The sequence below is a fragment of the Tamandua tetradactyla genome, chromosome 3 (assembly GCF_023851605.1).
Source record: "Tamandua tetradactyla isolate mTamTet1 chromosome 3, mTamTet1.pri, whole genome shotgun sequence".
Classification (NCBI taxonomy): Eukaryota; Metazoa; Chordata; class Mammalia; order Pilosa; family Myrmecophagidae; genus Tamandua; species Tamandua tetradactyla.
Genome location: NC_135329.1, coordinates 11,051,249 through 11,077,262, shown reverse-complemented (window position 1 = coordinate 11,077,262; position 26,014 = coordinate 11,051,249). Strand labels below are relative to the sequence as shown.

Sequence of the window (26,014 nt, the reverse complement as noted above, 5' to 3'; positions counted from 1 at the left end):
TCCTGGAGAGAAAGCCAGCAGCTGTCACCATGTGCCTTTCCAGCTGAGAATGAAACCCTGAACATCATCGGCCTTCTTGAACCATGGTATCTTTCTCCGAAAGTCTTAATTTGGACATTTTTATGGCCTTAGAACTGTAAATTTGCAATTTACTAAAGTCCCCTTTTAAAAAGTCATTCTATTTCTAGTATATTGCATTCTGGAAGCTTACAAACTAGAACACCTTCTGAGTGGAATGCTCTGCAGCAATGAGGAAGAACCACAGCCACATGCATCAAGGAGACAAGGCATTGATGACAAGAAAGCAAATCAAGGGGTGTGGACCTTCCTGGCAACGTGGGACAGAGATCCTGGAACGAGCTGAGACTCAGCACCAAGGGACTGAGAAAAACCTTAGAATGAGCTGAGAATTAACATCAAGGGATTGAGAGAACCTTCTCGACCAAAGGGGGAAGAGTGAAATGAGACTAAGTGTCAATGGCTGAGAGATTCCAAACAGAGTCGAGAGGTTATCCTGGAGGTTACTCTTACACATTAAGTAGATACCACCTTGTTATTCAGGATGTAATGGAGAGGCTGGAGGGAACTGCCTGAAAATGTAGACCTGTGTTCCAGTAGCCACGTTTCTTGATGATGATTGAACAATGATAGAGCTTTCACAATGAGACTCTGTGAATGTGAAAACCTTGTGTCTGATGCTCCTTTTATCTACTTTATCAACAGAAGAATAGAACATATGGAATAAAAATAAATAATAGGGAGAACAAATGTTAAAATAAATTTAGTTTGAAATGCTAGTGGTAGATGATGGCGAGGGGTAAGGGGTATGGTATGTTTAATCTTTTTTTTCTCTGTTATCGTTTTATTTCTTTTTCTGTTGTCTTTTTCTTTCTCTTTCTAAATCGATGCAAATGTTCTAAGAAATGATGAATATGCAACTATGTGATGATATTAAGAATTTCTGATTGTATATGTAGAATGGAATGATATTTTAATGTTTTGTTTGTTGTTAATTTTTTTAATTAATAATAAAAAAGAAAGCAAATCACAGAAGAAAATACTGTGAGTCCATGTGTTAAAGTTCACACATGGAAAGCATTAAGCTCTACTCTTTATGGACCCATACAAAGAGGATGGTACCTTAGAGGAAAGCCAGGGAATGACCAAGCCTGAAGTCAGGAGAGTGGTGACCTCTGGGCAAGAGTGGACGGTGGGGTGGGGAGGGGGCTTTCCCGGCACTGGCCATGCTTTCGTTCTTTACTGGGTGGTGATACTGTAGGGACTCACTTCAAACATTACAAATAAGTTTTACATACTCTCTTCACACATTTCACAGTTTAACAGAATTAAAATAATCTTCACCATTTGATGATTACACACTTATGTGCATAAGACATAGTTCTGCTTTCTCATAAGAAAGGAAAAGCAAGGATAAGCAAGGAAAAGAAGGAAAAGCAAGATACAGAATATTATTTAATATGCCACCATTTGGCATATTAAATAAATGTAATATTTATTGTAAGTAAAATGGTGAAGGAGAGACAACACCAATGCTGGTTTGTATAGGCACGAATTATCTCAGGAAGGGTGTAGGAAAACCTAGTCGTGACCAGCGCCGTGAGCGGGAATTGGACTTCAGGGAGACAGGGCTGGGATGGGGCCTTAGCTCTCTATACCCTTTCATACATTTTGATTTCAACAATTAATGTATTACCAAAAGTAAAATATTTTTTAAAAATCCCTATACATCTGGAAGTTTAAAATTACTTCTAAGAAACACTTGTTACGGTGAAAATCATACTAGAAATGAAACCATTTAGAAATGTACTGCAAACTAGTGTATTACATAGCAAAAACTGGTTTTAGATGAGCAATTTTTTAAATTGAGAAATTTTCACACACGTACACTGTATACATGGTGTACAATCAATGGCTCCCAATATCATTGCGTAGTTATGTATCCATCATCATTTTTTTGAACATTGACAAGTAATTTTTTAAATGTTGAACAATCTGATGGACAAAAAAACTAATTTGATTTGGTTTTTCTTGATTATTGTCAAGTTGGAATATCTTTCCTTTTTTCTTCCCTTTCTCCTTCTTTCCTTCCACCCTTTTCCCTCTCGCCCTCCCTCCCTTCCTTCTTTCTTTTTCTTTCCTCCCTCCCTCCTTCTTTTCATCCTACATTTTTTTCTGTGAATTTCCCGGTCAGATATTTTGTCAGTTAAAATATGGTTGTCAGGGGATGCAAGAATAGTCCTGTCATGCAGGAGACCTGGGTTCAATTCCCGGTCCATGCATTTCCCAAAAAACAAACAAAAACCAACCAAACAAACAAAAATTCAACAAATAGTGCTGCAATAATGGGACACTCACATGGAAAAATAATGAAACGTGACCCCACCATACAGCATACAAAAAAAACCACAAACATAGTTGTCAGAATTCTGTGCATATTTTGGATATTAATTGCAGTAATAGTTTCTCCTTTCTTTCAACTTTGATTATATATTGAATATCTGTATCTATAAATATAGAGATTTAAATCCTATACATTTAGAAGTTCTAATTTTTATGAGGACAAACCTCACAGTCTTTTACTTTTTCTGTTTTTTTTTAAATCTTATTTAGGAAGGCATTCTCCTTCCTCATATTATTACTATAATAATTATTATTATTTATTCTTTTTTTTTTGACATGGACAGACTCTGGGAATCGAATCTGGGTCTCTGGCATGGATCCTAATATTATTTTTAAAATACAGATTAAAAATTTGTAAAAGACCTAAACTTTATATTTCCTAAGTGTGTTTAATGTGATGGGTTGGGAGGTGGAATCTAACATTATTTTCCTTTCAGTGGATAGCCAGTTAACTCATGTGATTTATTGAAAAGGTTACCTTTCCTTCCTTTTTAAATGTTGCCTTTATTGTAGGCTTCATTTGCACGTAGACATGGATCTATGTCTGAATTCTATTCTGTTCACTGATATATTTGTGTATTTTCATTCCCTTAGCTCTTGATTGCACATTTTGATATATTTTAGGGCAAATTCCCACTCAATAATCATTTCAGAATGTTTTTGACTGCTTTTGCACATCTTCTCTTCCAGAACGTAATCCGAATTCTGAAGTTCCAATAAAATTTCTGATAAGGTTTGGTCAGGATTGTATCCAGTTTACAGACTCATCTCATTGTCCTGGACAACGGCAGCACGTGGCATAGGAACAGCTTTCCCTGGGTGGTGAAGGACCAGCTCCGGGTGGCTTTCCCTTCAGATTCTCCTTGGTGAATTTTGGTTGTTTGATTCTGACAGGTGTGGCCATCCCAGAGCCACCGGCTCTGCCTGAACCGTCCACAAGGGGGCCCCAGTGTCCAAAGCACGGATGGCATTTACCCTGGGTTCCTCTGTCAGTCTTTGGGTGCGCACTGACAAGGTGACAAACAGACCCAGATGAAAAGACCCATGATACCTGCATTTATTTGCATGCAGAAATGCAGTGGTAATCCAAACCAACCTGTGCCTAATGATCTGGACAGACTGAGAGATGTTCTCCATCTACTCTGTAAAACACACTGACCCAGCAGCCAGTGCCCTCTCAACCCCACAGCTCCTCGCTAAAGCAATCACACAGGCGGCTCCCAAGGGTTGTGTTGTACAATTACCAAGAATCCGTTGTGTTTCTTCTCAAACCTGGGCTTGCTGGTTGTACTTGTTATTTTTCATTACATGGCTCGATTGAATAGAATGTGCACTGATAAAATAAGCACACAAAGGGAGGGTTGTTCCTGTGAAAGCTGTTTTATGGATCTATATGTCTATCCTTATGTTAGTAGCACGCTGTCTTGTTTATGGTAGCTTTGTGGTTAGTTTTGAAATCAGAAAGTGTGAGTCAACTTTGTTCTTCTCTTTCAAGATTGTTTTGGCTATTCTGGGTCCCTTGCATTTCCATATGAATTTTTTTTTTCTTTCTTTATTTACTTTTTAATTTTTTTATTGTGAAATATAACATATATAAAAAAAGCAACAAAATTCCAAGAACATTTTTAACAAGTAGTTATAGAACAGATTTTAGCCATTTTTTGTTTTTTTTTCTTCTAGCTGCTCCAAGACACTGGAGACCAAAAGAAATTCAGCAGTCATACTCATTTGTTAGATCCTATCTTCTCTGTTATAGCTTCCTTCTTTTTTTTCCTTTTTTTTTTTTTGTGAAAAGGAACATATATACAAAAAAAAGCAATACATTTCAAAGTACATTGCAACAATTAGTTGTAGAACAGATTTCAGAGTTTGGTATGGGTTACAATTCCACAATTTTCAGTTTATACTTCTGCTGCTCTAAGGTATTGGAGGCTAAAGGAAATATCAATATAGTAACTCCGCACTCATACTCATTTGTTAGACTCTACCTTCTCTGTATAACTCCACCATCACCTTTGATCTTTCACCCACTCTTTAGGGGTATTTGGACCATGCCCATCCTAACTTTCACATGTTGGAAGGGGCTGTCAATAATATGGGATAGAGGGATGGAACTAGTTGATGTTCTTGAAAGGCTGGCCATTCTGCATTTCAGACTTATCTGGTCCAGGGAACCAGCTGGAAGTTGCAGGTTTCTGGAAAGTTACCCTAGTGCAGGGAAGCTGTGTAGAATCTTATATAAAGTCCTCGGTATTATTTAGGATTGGCAGGAATAGTATTGGTTGGGGTTTGGCAAGTTATTGTAGGTAGCAATGTCTAACTGAAGCTTGCATAAGAGTGACCTCGAGAGTAGCCTCTTGACTCTATTTGAACTTTTTCAGCTGCTGATACCTTATTTGTTACACTCCATATGAATTTTAAAATAAAGTTGTCAATTTCTGCTCAAAAAAGTCAAATGGTATTTATCTTTTTTATTAGAGAAGTTGTGGGTTTATAGAACAGACATGCATAAAATGTTTCCCATACAATATCCACCACTGACACCTTGCATTGGTGTGGAACATTTGTTACAACTGATAATAGCATGTTTTTATAATTGTATTACTAATTAAGGTCCATGGTTTAACTTAGGGTTCCCCATTTTATTGTGTTGTTCCATGGATTTAAAAAAAAAAATTTATTCTGTTACCAAAAATGCAATCTAACACTTCCCCTTTTATTCATATTCAGATATCTATTTCAGGGCTGTTAATTGCACTCACAGTGTTGTGCTACTGTCCTACCACCCATCATCAAAACATTTCCATCATTCCAAATAGGAACCTTGTACATGTTAAGCTTTAACTTTCCTTTCTCTATCCCACCCCAATCCCTGTTGACTTACATTCTAGATTCTAATTCTATGAGTTTTTGTGTTCTAATTGCTCCAAATATGTGAGATCATACAATATTTGTCCTTTTGTGCCTGGCTTATTTCACTCAACTTGATGTTTTCAAGTGTCCACATTGTTGCATGTATGAGGCCTTCATTACTTTTCACAGCTGAATAATATTTCATTGCACATATATGCCACATTTTATTTTCTGTTAATTGAGTGATGGACACTTGGGTAATTTCCATCTTTTGGCTGAATAATGCTACATCCTCTCCAACATTTTTTTCTGTTTTTAAAAAATAGCTGCCAATCTAATGGGTGTGAAATGGTGTCTCATTATGATTCTGATTTGCATTTCTCTGATGGTATATGATGTTGAACATCTTTTCATGTGCTTTCTGGCCATTTGTGTATCTTCTTGGAGAGATGTTTATTCAAATCTTTTACCTATTTTTTAATTGAGTTGTCTTTATGTTGTTAATTTGAATGATTTTAAAATATATTCTAGATACTAAACCCTTATCGGATATGTGGTTTCCAAATATTTTTTCCCATTGTGCAGGTTTTTGTCATTTTACTTTCATGAAAAAGTCCTTTTGAGGCACAAAAGTTTTTAATTTGGATGTGGTTTCATTTGTTCATTGTTTCTTTTTTTTGCTTGTGCTTTGTGTGTAAAGTCTAAGAAACCACTGCCTTACACAAGGTCCTGAAGATACTTCCCTTCATTTTCTTCCAAGAGTTTGATAGTTATGGTTCTTATATTTAGGTCTTTGACTCACTGTGTGTTTATTTTTGTTTATGGTAGGAGGTAGGGGTCCTCTCTTTTTTTTAAAAAAAAAAGAAAAGCTTCAGTAGAATACACATATACTTTTCCTATACTACTCCATTCCCTCACCATTTTTTGGTACTTGTTACCACATTGCATGTCCCAAAACAAAGATTTATCATTAATAATTTTTTACCCTTTGGGGCATGGGCTGGGAATCAAATCTGGGTCTTGCACATGGCAGACGAACATTCTACCACAGAATCACCAGTGCACCCATCATTAGTTTTTATGCATTTGCATTTTAGGACCGGTAGGAAGTATGAAGCGGAGGTACATACCAAACAATATACTACAATAATACTGGCATTTTAAATTACCCAAATGGTCACTTTTATTCTCAGTCTTATTTCTTTCTGCCACTTTCAACCACTGTCTAGTTTCCTTTCCATTCAGTGTGAATAACTCCCTTGAGCATTGCTTGTAGGGCAGGTCTAGTGATGGTGAACTTTCTAAGCTTTTGTTTACCTGAAAATGTCTCAATCTCTCCCTCATTTTTGAAATAATATATATAAAAGTCTTGGCTGGCAGTTGTTTTCTTTCAGCACTTGAAATATTCCAACCCATTGTCTTCTCATCTCCATGGTTTTTGATGAGAAATCAGTACTCAATCGAATTGGTGCTCACTTTTACATAACAAGTTGCTTTTCTCTTGCAGTTTCAAAACTCTGTTCTTGTCCTTTGTATTCAATAGTGTGATCAATATATGACAGGGTATATTTTTCTTCATGTTAACCCTGTTTAGTGTTCTCTGGACTTCTTGGATGTGCATATTCACGTGTTTTCCTAGGTTTGGGAAGTTCTCTGTCTTTATTTCTTTGATTGTTCCTTCTGTCCCTTTCTCTCTCTTGTCTCCTTTTGGAACGGAATAATATGAATTTTAGTGTGCTTAAGGGTGTCTCAGAAGTGCTTTAGGGTATTTTCACTTTTAATATTTCTTTTTTCTTTCTGACTCTTAGCCCTGACTCATTTCAAGTGTCTTGTTTACAACTTCACTGATTTTATCTTCTGTCAGCTCCGATCTGTTTTTGAAACCTTTCTGGGCATATTTTCATTTCCATTATTTTGGTTTCCCACTGTACTGTTATGTTTGGTTCTTTTAAACATTTCTATGTTATTACTAAGACTCTCATAACGCTTTTTTACTGTTTTCATGCGGTCCTTTACTTCTTTCTCTGTATTTTCCCTCATCTCACTGAATATTAAAACAAATTTTTTTAGGGTGCCAGGGGACTCCGGCCAGCTTCGCGCCCGGCTCGGCCTTCATGGCTTTCGGCTTCTCCCTCGCCATGGCTCCGAGGGGGATCCCAAGCAGCAGTCTGAGGAGGACCTGCTCCTGCAGGGTTTCAGCTGCAACCTCTCGGCCACGTCCTCGGTGCTTTTCTTCGGAAACGCCTTCATTGCGTCCACCATCCCCATCTGGTTATATTGGCGAATATGGCACATGGATCTTACTCAGTCTGCTCTTCTGTATAGTGGGATGATGCCAGTGAGCACCTATTTGGTAGCCTTTGCATACAAGAATGTAAAATTTGTTCTCAAACACAAAGTAAGCACAAAAGAGGGAGGATGCTGTTTTCAAAGAAGTAACTCAAAAACTTTCTGAAGCTGACAATAGAAAGATGTTTCAAAAGGAGAAAGATGAAAGAATCTTGTGGAAGAAGAATGAAGTTGCTAGTCATGAAGCTACATTTTCCATCCTTTATAACACTCTATTCCTGGTCTTGGTCATTGTTGATTCTTCTTTATATTGGAGAAACTACATTTTGTCTATAAGTGCCTCATCAGGACTCATCGCCCTCCTTACTACTGGCTCCAAATAGACCATGTCAGCTCTCCCCCTGCCTTTGTATTTATGGGTGGCCGGTGGTGTATGGAAAAGTAGCAGGGTGGTCAGGTGGGAGACAGAGCAGCTGTTTTTGTAGACTGGATTTTGAAATCTTTCAAAAACCCAACAAAATATAACTCGGAATGGAAGCTCCTCAAAATTAAACACTTTTGTGCATCAAAGAACTTCATCAAGAAAGTAGAAAGACAGCCTACACAATGGGAGATAATATTTGGAAACGACATATCGGATAAAGGTCTAGTATCCAGAATTTATAAAGAGATTGTTCAACTCAACAACAAAAAGACAGCCAACCCAATTACAAAATGGGAAAAAGACTTGAACAGACACCTACCAGAAGAGGAAATACAAATGGCCAAAAGGCACATGAAGACATGCTCAATGTCCCTGGCCATTAGAGAAATGCAAATCAAAACCACAATGAGATATCATCTCACACCCACCAGAATGGCCATTATCAACAAAACAGAAAATGACAAGTGCTGGAGAGGATGTGGAGAAAGAGGCACACTTATCCACTGTTGGTGGGAATGTCAAATGGTGCAACGACTGTGGAAGGCAGTTTGGCGGTTCCTCAAAAAGCTGAATATAGAATTGCCATACGACCCAGCAATACCATTGCTGGGTATCTACTCAAAGGACTTAAGGGCAAAGACACAAACGGACATTTGCACACCAATGTTGATAGCAGCATTATTTACAATCGCAAAGAGATGGAAACAGCCAAAATGTCCATCAACAGACGAGTGGCTAAACAAACTGTGGTATATACATACGATGGAATATTATGCAGCTTTAAGACAGAATAAACTTATGAAGCATGTAATAACATGGATGGACCTAGAGAACATTATGCTGAGTGAGTCTAGCCAAAAACTAAAGGACAAATACTGTATGGTCCCACTGATGTGAACGGACATTCGAGAATAAACTTGGAATATGTCATTGGTAACAGAGACCAGCAGGAGTTAGAAACAGGGTAAGATAATGGGTAATTGGAGCTGAAGGGATACAGACTGTGCAACAGGACCAGATACAAAAACTCAAAAATGGACAGCACAATAATACCTAATTGTAATGTAATTATGTTAAAACACTGAATGAAGCTGCATCTGAGCTATAGTTTTTTTTGTTTGTTTGTTTGTGTCTTTTGTTTTTTTTCTTTTTCCTTTTTTACATATTTATTTATTTATTATTATTATTATTTTTATTTTTCTCTATATTAACATTCTATATCTTTTTCTGTTGTTTTGCTAGTTCTTTTCCTAAATCGATGCAAATGTACTAAGAAATGATGATCATACATCTATGTGATGATATTAAGAATTACTGATTGCATATGTAGAATGGAATGATTTCTAAATGTTGTGTTAATTTCTTTTTTTTTAATTAATAAAAAAAATATGTAACTCAGAATTTTTTATTGGCTTTTTTTGATTGTTGAAATTAAATGAATTGAAAGAGAAGCTTAGAGTACCAAGACGTCTATTAAAAGGCAAAAAGTGTCTTGAAATGAGTCCTAGTCATAAGAAGAGAAAATAACTTCTTTCTTTGATCTTTCAGAGGTCACAGTAACCTTAGCTGAACTGTTATTATTTTTAATAGTAGCAAGAAGTTAATAACTGGTTCTCTATGTTCCAAGCACAATATTATAATTTTTTTTGAACCAATATCCGAATGAATCTTTTCCCCTGGGCTGTTGAACAGAAGCCTCATGTTTATAAGTCTTTGGATTTGTGATTTGAAAAAACTCAATTATATTTAAAAACATGGTTTCTCCATCTCAGGGATGAGAAATTTTAGAAAAGTTCCTTTTTTTTTTCTTTTAAAAAAAGAAGAAAGGCAGCCAAGGTAACTGAAAATAGTGCCCAAGCATATGAGAATTGTCCTGTGATCTTAAAGCACACACTGTTCTGCTATATGCCTTGGGCCCTGGGTGGTGAGGGAAGTCACCTTGACCCTGCCATATTGGTTTGGCCTGTAAGAGACCAGAGTTGTTGTTTTCCTTCACCAGGTTCTCACACCACTGGAGGAATGTTAAGTAAGAGAAGGAACTTTTCTCCTGAATATTGATACATAAAAGACCAAAATAATTTTTGCAACCTTTAACGAAATTAATAGTGGGTTTAGTGCTTGTTAGCACGCTTCAATTAGTACTTTCATAAATTTTCCCATTGATTGGGAACCAGAACTTGATCCCTTCCATCCTTCAATCCAACTGAGACCAGGCTATTGCATTTTTACCAATGTGTGTACAGATCTCATTTTCTGTGTGTGGCCTAACTTGAAAAAGTTTGGGAAGCCCCTTTTTTTAACCTATGTCACTTAAAAGACTGGAATCACAGGTGATACTGGTTTCCTATTAGCTTTTGATCACATTTAGTAATTTCTCCAAAGCATTACCGCAAAGAAAATATCTTATTTCTAATCTTTAGTTTCCACTTCTAAATTTAAGATGAATGTTATAAATAACATTAGCTTTCATATTTATACTTTATTAAAAAGGTGTTCATTAGGAGTTCATCTTCTAGTTCCATGCAATAGGCTATTTTCATGGGCCACATCAAAGGAATTGAGGTAAGACAGGTCAGGAGCCTATTTTCACAGGTGACCCAGATCATCAGTGCAATTGACGATTAAGTTTTATCATTGCTTTTAGAAATGTACAGTTCTTTGCTTTTCTCTGATGCATTATTATCTGAGTGCCATCTCCGGATAACATGGAGTGGAGGGGGAAGTCAAAAGAGATTGACTGCTAAGTACAGTTAGAGTAACTCCTAAGAGGTTTATTTTTTTTAACTTTTCTTTTGATTAATAACCAGTCAGTAGTTCTAATGGTGGCATGGAGTTTGTGTACAAAATGCATTTGCTTCCTTGACAGAATTACAGTGTCTACTATTTGTTACCAAGTATCACTGATCATGCCTTTTGACCTTCAGATTGCTGGGTTCCCAGCTGGTGAGGGCATCTATTGTTTCAATCAGCCCTGGACAAAGGCAGTCGGAGCCACTATTTTAACCCATCCTGGCCAGGGGTGGTGGCAGTGGGGACTTAAACATGGTGTTTAAACATTGTTACCAAGTCTGGGCCAAGTGTCTATTTGAAATAGCAGGGAAAAAGAATTGTCACTAGATGGCAGTGCCTGTACAGATGGGGTGGAAATCTCTACCGTTCTTGGTATATTATACAGTGTAGTTTAGATGGGGTGGTGAAAATCGGGTATCTGTCTAAAATTCTCAATAGAATTTCTCTGAACTCAGTAAACTGAATAAATTTATTGAGAATGAATATGCAAAAAAAATTTTTTTATTGTGAAAAATAACATATACAAGTTCTGGGAAGAGGGCACAACAGACAAGACTTTTTCAAGTCAGACTTCCACAGCCCAAACTAGGCCAGGGGTGCAGATGGGCTCCAAAGTGCCCGAGGGAGGGAATCAAGAAGGGCCCCAAGTGCATCTCTGATGGGTCTCCGAAGCTGAGCTTTCCTGGCCTGCCGAACAAATGCAGCCCTTCAGCCAACTGTCCCCCACAGCCCTGAGGAAGCACACCATGTTTAAGTCCCCACTGCCACTACCCCTGGCCAGGATGGGTTAAAATAGTGGCTCTCACTGCCTTTGTCCAGGGCTGATTGAAACAATAGATGCCTTCACCAGCTGGGAACCCAGCAATCTGAAGGTCAAAAGGCATGATCAGTGATAAGCTGTGCCCATCCCTTTCTTGGGGAAGAAGATTTTTCTGTCACCAGCAGATAGTCAGGAGCTAGACTCCATGGTGGAGTACTGCAAGAGTGGGGGCATGGGTCCTGGGAGCTGCCACACAGAGAGAGCAATTTACTGTTCTTTGCCATAGTTTATCAGCCTCTTCCTCCCGCTCTTCCCTGGATGCTATACAGTGTTCTTCCGGCCTCTGGAGTTTCAAAGTAGGTACTTCCAACAGTTCCTGCCTGTTTAATAGTTGTCTTGATGTAAGGACTGAGTCCTGGAGCTCCCTACTTTACCATCATCCCACAATCCTCTCTCAACAGAGATTTTGCTATAGATTGCATTAAATCTGTAGATCACTTTGGAGACTATTGTCATCTGAACAATATTAAACACTCGTTTACATAAACATGGATGCCTCACCATTTGTTTAGACCTTCCTAAATTTCTTACAATAATGTTTTATAGTTTTTAGTGTACAAATCTTAAACTTCTTTTGTTAAATTTATTTGTAAACATTCTTTTAGATAGTATTGTAAATGTAATTGTTTTAGCATTTCCAGTTTTGGATTGCTTATTGCTAATGGATAGCAACAAAACGGAATTTTGTATATTGATCTTGCATTGTGAAATCTTGCTGAACTTGTTTTAATTTTCTAATATTTTTCAGTAGAATATCTGGGAATTTTTTTTTCATATGCTGTATGGTGGGGGTCACATTTCATTCTTTTTCCATGTAACTATCCTGTTATTGCAGCACAATTTGTTGAATTTTTGTGGGGGAGGAAGTGCATGGGCTAGGAATCGAACCCAGGTCTCCCTCATGGCAAGCAAGAATTCTATACTTGGGAATTTTTATACATAAGATCATGACTCCTGTAAGTAGAAATAATTTTATTTCTTCCTTTCTAATCTGGACTTTTTCTTTCTTTTTCTTGCCAAATTGTCCTGGGTAGAACCTCCACTGTACCATTTTGAATAGAAGTGGCAAGAGCAGATACACTTTCCATGTTCTTATTCTTAGGGGAAAAGCTTTCTGTAATTTACCATTAAGTACAATGTTAGCTGTGGTTTTTCATAGATTCTCAGTATCAGTATGAAAAAGTTTCCTTCTAGCCTTAGCTCGCTGAATACTTTCATAATGAAAAGATATTAGATTTTTTCAAATGCTTTTAGTGTGGCAGTTGAGATAGTCATTTTTTTTCTCTTTCTTCATTATATTAAGATGGTGTATTTCAATAAAAGGTGTGTCAGGCTAGCCCTGCATCCCTGGGATAAATCCCATTTGGTCATAGTATATAATCCTTTTTTATGTATTACTGAATTTGGTTGGTTAGTATTTTGTAGTATTTTTTTGAGGATCTTTGCATCTGGATTCATAAGGACATTCTTCTGTGCTTTTCTTTTCTTATGTTTCTGTCTGATTTTGGTATCAGGATAATGCTGGCCTCATTGAAAGAGTTGGGAAGTATTCCCTTGTCATATTTTTTTTGGAAGAGTTTGTAAAGAAGTGATACCTTTAGAATTTACCAGTGAAACCATCTGTGCTAGTTTGAAACTTTTGTGTACCACATAAAAGCCATGTTCTTTAATCTTGATTCAGTATTGCTGGGACCTTTTTTTATTATTAAATTCTTTACATGAAGCTGTGACCCATCCAATTGTGGGTTGGACCTTTTGATTTGGTGGTTTCCATGGAGATGTGTCTCCACCCATTCATGGTTTGCTTGCTGGAGTCCTTTAAGAGGGAACCATTTTGGAAAGAGTCAACAGGAGTGATAGAACCAACATGAGACCCAGATGTTTGGAGATGCAGGGCCCAGTAGAATGGCTATGGGTCTTCCCATGTGATGCTAAGCAGGCCAGAACCCGGAGAGAGTCAAAGGAAGCCAAGAGATTAAACCCAGCCCTGGAGAAGGTGATTGAGGAACCCCACAGGAAATAGGCTGAAAGCAATGGAGCCCAGGAGCAAGGGACCAGCAGATACCAGCCAGGTGCTTTCCCAGATGACAGAGGTGTTCCAGACAGGATCAGCCTTTCTTGAATGAAGGTAACCTCTTGTTGGTGTCTTAATTTGGCCATTTTTACAGCCTCAGGACTGTGAACTAGCAACTTAATAAATTCCCTTTTAAAAGCCATTCCAGGGTGGTTCAGAGGTAGAATGCTTCGATTTCTGACCATGCACCTAAAAAAAGAGCCATTCCATTTCTGGTATATTGCATTCCACAGCTTTAACAAACCCAAACACTATCTGAACCTTGGCTTCTTTTTTTGTGGGTAGTTTATTATTATTGTCATTCTCTTTATTTGTTATAGATCTTCAGATTTTCTATTTCTTCTTGAGTAAGTTTCAGTACCTTGTGTCTTTCTAGGAATTTGTCTAAATCATCTGGGTTGTTTAATTTGTTGATGTACAAGTGCTCATAATATTCCCTCATAACCTTTTTTATTTCTGCAAGACCAGTGGTAATGTCCTCTCTTTCATTCTTGACTTTAGCAAACTGAGTCTTCTCTCTTTTTTAACTTGGTCAGTCTAGCGAAATGTTTGCTAATTTTGTCAATCTTCTCAAAGATTTTTTGGTTTTGTTGATCTTCTCAATTGTTTTTCTATTTCATTTATTTCTGCTCTACTCTTTATTATTTCCTCCCTTCTTCTTGCTCTGGATTAGGTTTCTTCATCTCTTTCTGGTTTCCTAAGGTAGAAAGTTAGGTTATTGATTTAAGATCTTTTAATTGTAGGGATTTAGATGTACATATTTCCCTCTAAGTACTGCTTTAGCTACATCTCATAAGTCTTGGTATATTGTGTTTATATATTAATTTATCTCAAAGTATTTTCTAATTTCCCTTTGGCCAATTGCTCAAAATTTCCAGAGTTTTCTAATTTTATTAGTGGTTGGAGAACTTTCTTTGTATAATTTCAATCTCTTAAAATTTACTGAGTCTACTTTAACGGCTTAACATATGGTCTATCCTGGAGAAATGTTCCAAGTGCTTTTTAAAAGAATATGTTATTCTGTTATTGGGTGATGTGGTCTAAAGATACCTGTTGGTTTAGTTGGCTTAAGTTATTGTTTTAAGTTTTCTCTTCCCTCGCTGATCTTTTATCTAGTTGTGCTATCCATTATTGGAAGTTGGGTATGGCAGCCTCCAGCCATTATTGCTACATTGTCTATTTCTCCCTTCAATTCTGTCAGTTTTTGCTCCATGTATTTTGGAGTCTTGTTGTTATGGGCATACATGTTTATAATTAATATAAATTAATGATTAATTGACTATCTTATGATTATAAAATTTTCTTTTTTGCTGTGGTTAAAATTTAATCTGTGAGGCTCTTTTGTTTGTTTTGTATTTTAGCCTCTCCAGTTGTTTTTTGGCTGCTGGTTACAATGTTTATCTTTTGCCATCCTTTTAATTTTGGCCTATTTGTGTTTTGAATTTAGCATGTCACTTGTAGACAGTATTTAGATGAATCATGTTTTTTATTTTCTTAACTCCATTTTGCCTATCTCTTGCCTTTTGATTGGTGTATTTATCCATTTACATTTACATAATTCCTGATAATGTCCACTTCAGGTCTGCCATTTTCTATTTATTTTATTTCCTGTATGTCTAATTTCTTTCTTTCTTTTTTTTTTTTTTTTTTACTTTCTACTCCTCTGTTATTGCCTTCTTTCATATTAAGTAGATATTCCTCTTTTTGTTTGTTCACTATATGTATTGTTTTGAGCTTTTTTCCCTTAGTGGTTGACTTGGAGATTATAATGAGCAGTTTACAGTAAATTAGTTCATCTTAATAGCAACTTAATTTCAATAGGTTAGAAAAACTTTGCTGCTATATAGCTCGACCCTCTCCTTCCTTCTTTGTGCTATTATTGTTGCGCAGTTAAAAAAAAAACTTTTTAATTGTATAGTATAACACATACACAAAACAGAGAAATAAAAAAGCAATAATTTTCAAAGCACTCTTCAACAAGTAGTTTCAGGACAGATCCCAGAGTTTGTCATGGGTTACCATATGATCCTCTCAGAGTTTTCCTTCTAGCTACTCCAGAATATAGGAGGTTAGAAGGCCTAAATATTTTTTATCGTCACAATTGATTTTCTTTCCTTCTTTTTTTTTTGTGAAAAATAACATATATAGAAAAAAAGCAATAAATTTCAAAGCACAGCACCAGGATAAGTTTGTAGAACATATTTCAGAGTTTGACATGGGTTACAATTCCACACTTTCAGGTTTTTATTTCTAGCTGCTCTAAGATACTGGAGACTAAACGAGATAATTTAATGATTCAGCATTCATATTCATTTGTTAAATCCTATCTTCACTGTATAACTTCACCATCATCTTTGGCCTTTCCATCCCTCTCTTTAGGGTGTTTGGGCTATGGCCATTCTAACTTTTTCATACTGGAAAGGTCTGTCACTAATATGGGGTAGGGAGATGGAACTATCTGATGTTCTGGAGAGGCTGGGCCCTCTAGTGTTGCACAATTTTTATCTTTATTTGCCGCATATCTATCAGTACACTTTTACACTTTTTATTTATGCAGTTGTTTCAATGCAGACAGGAGAAAAAAGATTTATAAACAAAATATATTTACACTTTTATATTTACTTATGTAAAATTACCTTTACTTGTACTCTTTGTTTCTTCATGTGGATTTGAATAAGTGTCTAATGTTCGTTCATTTCCGCCTAAAATATGTCCTTCAGTATTTCTCCTAGGAAGTAACAAATTTTCTCATGCTAATGGTATTTCAGGATCAACAGCCCCAACTTCTGAGCAAAGGTTGTCCCACACCCACAACTGTAAAACGGTGTCTGTGTCCCAGAAAATCGGCCTGCCTTGCTAGTGCCAGCCAGTTCAGCTCTCTGAAGCTGTTACTGGCATTGAGGACATGGAGAAACATGAAGACCAGCTACTGGTTTCCAGAAGGCGAGAACACTGGATCCCTTCCCCCAAGGCTGTGGGAGGGTTTCTGTAATTCCCATAGAATGTGAGAAGTTGAGAAAGACCCATGGGACACTACGGGGGGCCAGTGACTCATCATACAATAATTGTTTATCTGGGTAGAATCAGGTTCTTCAGCTGCGTTCTGGGTCTATTAACCACACCTCCTGAAGGAGATGCAAGTTCCTGGCCCTTGAGTCATTTAGGATGTCCCCACGCCCATCTCTTCTCGGATCCTATTGGCCAGGCTGTGCTGCCCGCCCAGCCAATCGCCCGCGGGGGGGGGCGGGGTGGCGTACTTCGTGGGGTTAGTCACAGCTGCCCCTCTGAGCCTGGTTGCCTATTTTCATTATGTACCAGAAATTCTGTATTTTCGTTTGCTCCATCCCGGAACCAGTCGGAGGAGGGGCTCCTCCTTTCCTGAGCCCACCGCCAGCCCAAACCTTCAGGAAATCAGAGTTCCCTTAGCAAGAAGGGGGAAGCGCCTGTAGGGGAGCCACCAAACACTGGCAAAGGAAAAACAAATCCGAACTTGTTAAGGAGATTTTATTCCAAAGCATTATTGCAAAGGGGGGAAGAGATTATTGCCTTGGCGGGAAGGGACTGTTTTGCAACCGGGAGAACGCTCTGACGTAAGGTCCGCAGGCTGCCAGAGGTCAGCAAGAAGGGTTTTTCCTTTGCGGAGGAGAAAGGACCAGATTTCGCCAAGTGGGATGAGAGATTGGCGTAATCAAATAGTAGTTGTGAGAGTTCTTCCTGCTCAAGTAGCCTGTTTTCGGGGAGGCGCCCTTAAAGTTCAGGGGCCTGGAGGAAGGAGAGACACTTAACCACAGGCCGGTGAACCAGCCCTTGGCTCCGATTGACCCCTGGGCACAGGCAGCGCAGCTACCACTCAAGAGGCAAGGAAAGAGAGTGTGGAGGGGCTGTGTCCCTCCTTGTCACAGGTAAACAGGGGGCATCCTGGAGTCTTATCTGAGTCGGCTGGAGAAGGGTGGTCTTTGCCGTAAGCCGTTTTCCAGAACGAAAGGGTGGGGAGTGGGGGCATTCTCAAGCTTCTCTGCTGCCCAGGGGCACAGGGCTCAGGTAGAAATGTAACATTTGCAGCACGGTCTGCCTCATGGCTGCACAGGATTCCCCACGTCTCCGGTGGGGAGAGAGTCAAGGTGTACAGAGTCTTGGGTTTTCACGTAAGAATAAGAGTGGTGGGGTATCGTGTGTGTGTGTGTGTGTGTGTGTGTGTGTTTTCCCCTTTGGTTTCCTTCTGTAATATTTTTAAAAACATTATCTCGGAACTCTGCCCATCCCCACAGACACCAAAGGGGTCAACTGCCTGAGAGGAACCTTGATAGGAGTTTTTAAAAAATACGATATATATAGGGCATATTATAATCTGCAATTTTTATTTGTATGATTAAACGTTCTAGTGGACTCTAGCTTTGCTGCAGCATCTAAAGAAGAGTGGAACACCCACCCGGCTGCTTCTCGAGACTCCGGAGTTTTCTGTGTCTGGAAGATTTGAGTGTTACTGTCTTTCCAGAGACCACTTGGGGTTGAAGGTCAAGGTGCTGCAGCATAGATGAGGAGGGACAGATTGCCTATGGGACTCAGGGCCATTTCAACACTATTTTTGTGGTTTTATGTAAGGAGATGATTATGATGTTGGGAATGAAAAGGCATTTCTGGGTATTGATTATGTGTGAGGATGCTGGGATGCTCTTCAGAGACATACACATCCCACAACTGCTCTGCCAGGTCACCAGCTTCCCAGTTATTTATCGGACCCCTGCTATCCTGGCCACAACCCAGGCAGCTGCTGGAAATTCCAGCTGCCAGACTGGAAACTGTACGACAACTGTTTTAAGTGCATCTCCTCTGGGAGACAAAAATCCTATGTCTTGCGTGGAAATACTTTCTGGGCTCAAATCTGGTAAAAGCCTTTATATTCTTGGCAGGCCGGAAAACCTGGCCCCAGAGGTAAACTTTTTATGTATAGTCATGAAAAAATAATATCCATTTCCTACGCTATATTTATGTTGTATATTTGATTAAAGGAGGGCTTGCATACGTAAAACTTGCAAGATTGACCAGGCATTTATTTGTTCCCTCCCAAATCTCTCCTACAATAATAGTAAAAAAAAAAAAAAATAAACAAAAGAGAAAGGAGAAATGATGACAGAGATGAGAGATGTCAGCACAATTGTTGAAAATGGAAGTTTGAAGAAGTGAAACTGTCTTAGCAGAATGGAGAAGGCTCAACCTATGGGGATGTGGGAGGGGCATTGGGGTTGGAGACAGACGGTGGGGGCGGGAGTGGGGGGTACAAATAAGAAGAAAGTGATTGACTCAGCAGAATTCTGGAAAGGATCAGGAATCAAAGGCACGGTGCCTGGAAACCACTCCCTGTACTTTGCCTTTTCCAGAATGTTATACAAATGGAATCACACTGTATGTAGTCTTTTGAATCTGGTTTCTTTCATTTACCATAAAGCATTAAAGATGAATCTGTGTTGTTTAGTATTAGTAGATTTTTCCTATTAATTGCTGACTAGTGTTCTATTATGTGGCTGTACCACTGTTTGTTTTCTGTTCCCTTGATGACAGACATTTGAACTGTTTTCCTGGGCCGTGTGGTCCAAGAATGTTTAACTCTTTAAGAAACTTCCAGCTGTTTTCCAGAGTGACTATTATTTTGCATTCTTATCAACAATGTATGAAAGTTCAGGTTCCTCCACATTCTTAGCAATCATACTTATTTGTTAAATCCCTCCTTCTCTGTATAACTCCATCACCTTTGATCTTTCTCCCACTCTTTAGGGGTATTTGGGCTATGCCCATTCTACCTTTTTCATGTTGGAAGGGCTGTCAATAATAAGGGGTAGGGAGATGAAACTAGCTGATGTTCTGGAGAGGCTGGACCTTCTAGATTTCAGGATTTATCTGGTCCAGGGACCCATCTGGAGGTTGTAGGTTTCTGCATGGAACCTTTGCAGAATCTTATATATTACCCTAGGTTTTCTTTAGGATTGGTTGGAATGGTTTTGGCTGGGGTTTGGCAAGTTATGATAGGTAGCAAGGTCTTGGCAAGTTATGATAGGTAGCAAGGTCTAACTGAAACTTGTGTAAGAGTGACCTCTAGAGTAGCCTCTCAACTCTATTTGAACTCTCTTAGCCACTGATACCTTATTTGTTACACTTCTTTTCCCCCTTTTGGTCAGGATGGCATTGTTGATTCCACAGTGCAGGGGCCAGACTAATCCCTGGGAGTCATCTCCTAAGTTGCCAGGGAGACTTTCACCCCTGATGTCATGTCCCACGTAGTGGGGAAGAGTAATGATTTCACTTGCAGAGTTAGTTTTGCCCATTTTTTATTGGCTTGTTTGTTTTAATTTTGTTAAATTTTGAGAATTCTTTATATATTCTGGCTACAAGTCCTTTGTCTTAATGTGACTGCAAATATTTTCTACCCATCTGTGAATTGTCTTTTTATCATTTTAAGAGCATCCTTCATAAATCCAAAGTTAAAATTTTGATAAAATCCAACGTGTCGATTTTTTTTAATAGATTGTGCTTTTGGTATTATTTCTTAGATCACTTTGCCTAATCCAAATGCACAAAGTTCTTCTCCTATATTTTATTTTAAAGTTTTAATAGTTTTAGATTTTATATTTAAGTTCACGGTTAATTCTGAGTTAACTTTTAAATAAGGTATAAGGTATGAGTAGAGTTTCATTTTTTTACAAATGGATGTCCAGTGGTTCCATGGCCAATTTGTGAAAAGTTGATCTTCTCCATTAAATTATCTTCGCACCTTTGTCAAAATGCCCTGGGCTTATTTGTGTAGATGTATTTGTGGACTCTGTTCTGTTCTACTTGCCTTTGTGTCTGTTCTTTTGCCTATTCTGGTTTTGGGATTAGGGTAAAGTTGATCTCATAAATAGCTTAGTTTCCCTTTGCTCCCACTTTCTTGGAGAAATTATGTAAAACGGGTATTATTTCTTACTTAAATATTTGGTAGAATTTGCTGGTTAAACCATTTGGGCCTGAAGTTTTCTTTGTTGGAAGGTTTTTCACAATGAATTCCACTTCTTTAACAGATGCAGAACTATTCAGATTATCTATTTCTTATTCTTAGTCTTTTTTTGTGTGTGTGCATGGGCTGGGCAGGGAATCTAACTGGGGTCTCCTCCGTGGTGGGTGAGCATTCTATCACTGAACCGTCCATGGACCCAGTCTATTTCTTCTTGAATGGGTTTTTGTAATTTTAATCTTTCCAGGAAAAAGATTTTATTTAAATCATTAAATTTATGGGCATAAAACTTTTTGTAGTATTCCCTTTTACCTTTTGTAAGGTCTATAGTGATATTCTTTCTTTCATCTCTACATTGATAATGTATGTCTTCTCTCTTCTATTTTCAGCTAGTCTGGTTAGAAGTATAGCAAATTTATTATTCTTTTCAAAGAACCAGCTTTTAATTTCATTGATTTTTCTCGATTGTTTTTGTTTTCAATTGTATTGATTTCTTCTCTTTTCTCTATTTTTCTTTCTTTTTTCCATGGTTTTGGTTTAATTTGGTCTACTTTTCCTACTTTCCTAAGGTAGAAGCTTATATCATTGATTTGAAACCTCCTTTTCTAATAAAAGATTTACATGCTAAAAATTTTACTGTAAATACTTTTGTATACATTCCACAAATTTTGATATGTTGTTTTAAATTTTTAATTTAGTGCAATTTTTTTTTCTAATTTCATTGTAGACTTGTGGAATGCTTTCTTTCTGAGTTTATCCATACAATGAGCTAATAGAATAGCTTCAGGCTGAAGTGTAGGGGGCCTCCCTTTTCCTTTCTACACAGGCATCTTATCGTGGGCATGCTCATCAGGCTGTAGGAATTCGTGGATACAAATGTTCCCTTTTCTCTAGGAAACAATTTCCTCCTGGTCAGGGTACTGCACTGTACATCCTACGGCCAGCAGTCCCTTGCCCCAGGCAGCCACTTGAGTGCTTTCCCACAGCCTTCTGTAGGGAAGCACTCTCAGCTGCCTTCTTCATGCAGCACAAGTTCTGGCACAGTAAGTCCCTGAGACCACTACAGACAGATTGGGCCAGACACACATGCTCCCAGTATGTCTACAGGGATTACTTTGCTCCCTCTGGGCCAGGACCAGGGATGGGCACTGGGAGCGTGGGCTGGCTCCACACTGAGCCAGTAAGAGGTGGCAGAAGGTCCAGTCAGGGTACCAGGAGATCCTACTGCTTTTAAGTAGCCTTTTCCTTGGTTTGGCGCAAGCCCTGTTCCTGCAGTCTGTTAACTGTTTTCTGGAGCGTTGAGAAAGAAGTTTCTCTCAGGTATTGCTGACCATTCCAAGCCTCTGTGGGGAGTCAGAGCCCTGAAGCTTCTCATTCTGCCGACTTGATAGGGGCCGTTTCTGTGGTTTTCAGGTTACCTTTTTCTTGATTCAGCTCTTGACCAATTACTGCAACCCTTTGCCTCTTTACTGGAGCTCTGAGAAAGATGGCTCTGTCTGTTTTTTAGCAGTTGTTTAAAGATTCTCTGGGTGGCAAAACCGTGGAACATCTTACTCTGTTATTTTGGTGACATCACTTTCCCCTAATGCTTTCTTGAGGCAAAGACAGCTGACCCTTATTTGAAAGGACTGTTCTCAGGCAGAGTCCCTCAGGCATGGCAGTACTCAGGTCTGTCCTGTTGTGGTCATTTGGTTCTTTCAGACACCATGGAAAATTTCTAGAAAGTCACCAGGAGGCTTGGTCCAGAGGGAACACATGATGAGAAAGTTACCTTTGGTACCTCCAAAGGTCTTGTTTTGATTTTAGGAGGTATCTATTTGGGGTTCTCACATCAATTGCGGCTTCCCTTGCCCTGTTAGAGTATGTTTAGAAGGACGGAAAGGATGCAAACTTCTGGTGCTGAGAATGTTTGCTGAAGCTTTTTGCTCTTAACTCAGTCCCTGGCTCTGCCCACCAGGACATCCACAATCACATGTTCACACGTTTTGCGAGAAATAAACGCTGTCATTTTTTTGTTGTCAGGATGCTTCTCATCAGCAGAATGTTTGGAAATGTGTTGTAACATCCTGTACAAGGGATGTCAAAGAGCATTGCCCCAGAGTACCTTTTTCGGCACTTTCAATACTCTCTAATCTCCTTTTTGAAGTAAAAAATAAAAGTCCCTAAAAATTATTTTTTTCTAAAACTGAGAATCCATGCCAGGAGACAAGCACCCACATACACACAATTGTTGCCATGTTTTATACAGGGCTCAAGAGCCATGGGGGAACATTTCAAAACTTTTAATAAGCAATACCCTGTATTTTTTAGCTTCTTTGCCTTTTGTCATATAGATGCTGCTATTTTGCAGGGTTATCATAATTATTAGCTTCCCACACCAGGCAGTGATTAAGCATAGGGTCTTTTAAGCTGCCAATATTGATCTGTGCTGCCATATTGAACCTTGTACTTGGATCACATTCTTGCACCTGTAATGTCATACTTCTATGACCTGAGGCCAACAGAAACAAATTTGAAACTGCTCTTGGCATTTTTTTAGAGTCCCCCCAACAGCCAGACCTCTAAGGGAGGTACCAGGCCTCCTCTTGTTACCAGCATTACGATATTTTTTGTACTTTTGCCTGTTTTGTAACTTCAGCAATTTCAGGTGGCATTACGCAGTGGTGACACAGCCTATAAAGATGATGGCTGTTTTGTGGAAGTCTCTGCGGCTTCCATTTCCTCAGTGAAAAAGGAAGCAAGGTCATCATCAGCTGAGCATGAGAGAGTAGGTGGTGAGGACTGAGCAGAGAGGATAAGCTGCAAAACAATCTAGGAGAATGGAGGAATGAACTGCCTGAGGAAACGTGTGACTGCCAGGTAGCAATACGGGCCTCCTGGCAGCACGTGTCATGAAGCTGAAATGAAACATTGTCACTCTCCAGCTGTACGTCCAGCTGTACAGATGCAGTTGCAGAGTAGGTGGAGAATTAGATTTGGCCAGAGTTTGGGTTTTGCTAACTGAATGTGAATAAATTTTTTTAACAAACTTAGAAAGCAAGTGGAGTTGAGATAGGCATTTGTTCTAGTTTGCTAGCTGCCAGAATGCAATGTACAAGAAACAGAATGGCTTTTAAAAAGGGGAATTTATTAAGCTGCAAGTTTACAGTTCTAAGGCCATGAAAATGTCCAAATTAAGGCACCAACAAGAGGTTATCGTCACTCAAGAAGGTTGAAGTTCAGCGTTTCTCTCTCAGCTGGTAGGGCACAAGGCGAAGTTTGCTAGCTTTCTCTCCCAGCTTTCTTGTTTCATGAAGCTCCCCTGAGGGTGTTTTCCTGCTCCAAAGATCTCTGGCTGTGTGGACTCTGTTGGTTCTGGTTGCTCTCCTGGCTCTGAAGCTTTTTCCAAAATGGTTCTCTCCTAAAGGGCAATAAGTAACCTCACCTTGAATGGGTAGAGACCCATCTTCATGGAAACCATCTAATCAAAAGTTACCACCCACAATTGGGTGGGTCATATTTCCATGGAAACAATCAAAAAGCTCCCATCCAGCAATATGAATGAGGATTAAAGAACTTGGCTTTTCTGGGGTACACAACAGATTCAAAGCGGCACAGCATTACAATGATTAACCATAAAATTTAAGTCCAGTAATCAAGGAAGTGAGGAACAGTGAAAATATGTAGGATCCATAGGTTGTAGGTTCCAAAGAGATCCAAGAATCGATGGCATTGTGTACTGGAAGGAACCAGCCTGAAAGACAGGAGAGGGTATTGGTTTGGGATTGCTGAAATTGAGAACAGTGAGGGCTGTAATTATTGGAATTATCAAGATTTGGGGCATATCCATGGGAGTGCATGACTGGCTGAAATAAATGCAGGCAGAAATAGCTATGTAAATATGGGGCCCAATGCCAAATAAAAATGTGGAGTACCTTGTTCAAAAGCAAGAAAAAAGCACCATTAAAATATAAAGTTTTTCCTTTCTTCTGCAATTTCTCACTCTTGACTTGTCATGGTGCTTATTTGCTTCTGAATATCAATGAAATAATGAAAAAGTAAAAATTTAAATTATTAGCATGAATTTTACTAATCAACTTTATATTGTACAATGCCAGTTTTAAATGCAATTGTAAGAGCATTTAATCACCAAAACTACACACTTTATATTTCATAGCTTGTATATGCATAGCATTTTGTTCTTACCAGAACAGTGAAAATACTGCAGAAAACAAACTCAACTCTCTTATTTCATTTGATTCACACACACTCCACCGACACGCTACCTGTTGGCTTACTGATGAGTGAGGAAGGACTGAAAGGAAAAAGAAGTATGGGTTGTCCTATCTTTCCCTTCTCTTCTGTGTTATCAGTTTTAGAATAAGTGTTTGGCTAATACAAAGAAGTAACATGAGTAAGAACGGATATCTTTCTTCTTTTTTAATGTTGGCATCTAGAGCCATATATTTCCTTCTCAGCATTACCTTGGCTGCATCCCCCCAATTTTTTTTTCTGTCCCTAACACTTTATTGGTTCCCCCCAAGCCTGTGCCCAGCTGAGTAGGATCTGGACAGAAGGGATTTCTCAGGTCCCAGGTGGGGGCATCAGAAGAACCTTGGGGCCCCAAACCAGGAAGCTACAGGGGTCTTTCCTAGGGTCAGCACTGGGCGCCCAGGCAGCAGCGTGGTTGAGGGTAGAGGGCCCAAGCTTCACCCACCTGCTGGCCTAGTTGTGCTTGGCGAAGTATTCCTTGCTGTCATCCACGCTGGGCTTGATTGTGTTGCTGACAGGCTTCCAGCCAGCGGGACAGACTTCCAGTGCTCATTGTGGACTGGAAGGCCCGGACTAGGCTTAGGGTCTCTTCCACGATGCGCCCCACGGGTAAGTCATTGACTGTGATCTGGGGAAGGATTCCCTTGCCATCAATGATAAAGAGGCCCCTGTTAAGCAAAGCCCTCATCTTCCTTCAACACCCCATAATCATGGGACAGGTTTCTGGTCAGTCACATCAGCCAGCAGGGGATGATCAGCGGGACCAAGCCTCCCTCCTTCCGCGGGGTGTTGACCCAAGCCAGGTGGGTGAACTGGGTGGGAATCGACAGAGAATCCTAGCATCTCGCAGCCCAGCTTGCGGAAGTCCCCGACACGCTCGCTGGAAGCGATGATTTCCGTGGGACAAACGAAGGTGAAGTCCAAGGGGTAGAAGAAAAGGACCACGTACTTCCCTCTATAGTCCGAAAGCTTCACCTCCTGGAAGGCGCCATCCACCCCGGCAGTGGCGTGTAAATCCGGGGGGGGGGGGTCGGCTTCCCGATGTGTGCGTGGCTGGAGGCGAAGGCTGAAAACTGAGATCCCCACGCCCCACCCCCAGCCGGGTCA

At 39.3% G+C, this 26,014-nt stretch overlaps 1 protein-coding gene and 2 pseudogenes across 4 annotated transcripts in view; 2 read left to right on the top strand and 1 right to left on the bottom strand.

The window, feature by feature from the left end:
- The first annotated feature begins 7,466 nt into the window (after positions 1–7,466).
- LOC143675954 (translocon-associated protein subunit gamma pseudogene) lies at positions 7,467–8,028 on the top strand (annotated as a pseudogene).
- Positions 8,029–11,732: 3,704 nt separating this feature from the next.
- Positions 11,733–26,014, top strand: part of LOC143676990 (sodium-dependent multivitamin transporter-like) — an 82,109-nt gene continuing 67,827 nt past the window's right edge. Inside the window, exon 1 of one of the 3 annotated variants that reach the window (XM_077152395.1) lies at positions 11,733–11,893. The gene's annotated coding sequence lies outside the window, so the exon portion shown is untranslated. Of the gene's footprint in view, positions 11,894–16,998; positions 17,574–26,014 lie in introns of those variants that run through there. The other 2 variants (XM_077152396.1, XM_077152393.1) reach the window with 2 other exon arrangements.
- On the bottom strand, positions 23,763–26,002 carry LOC143675490 (peroxiredoxin-2 pseudogene; annotated as a pseudogene). The gene is made up of 2 exons (XR_013171653.1): positions 25,353–26,002; positions 23,763–24,389 (listed from the first exon to the last, which is right to left on the bottom strand). The product of XR_013171653.1 is annotated as a peroxiredoxin-2 pseudogene (transcript).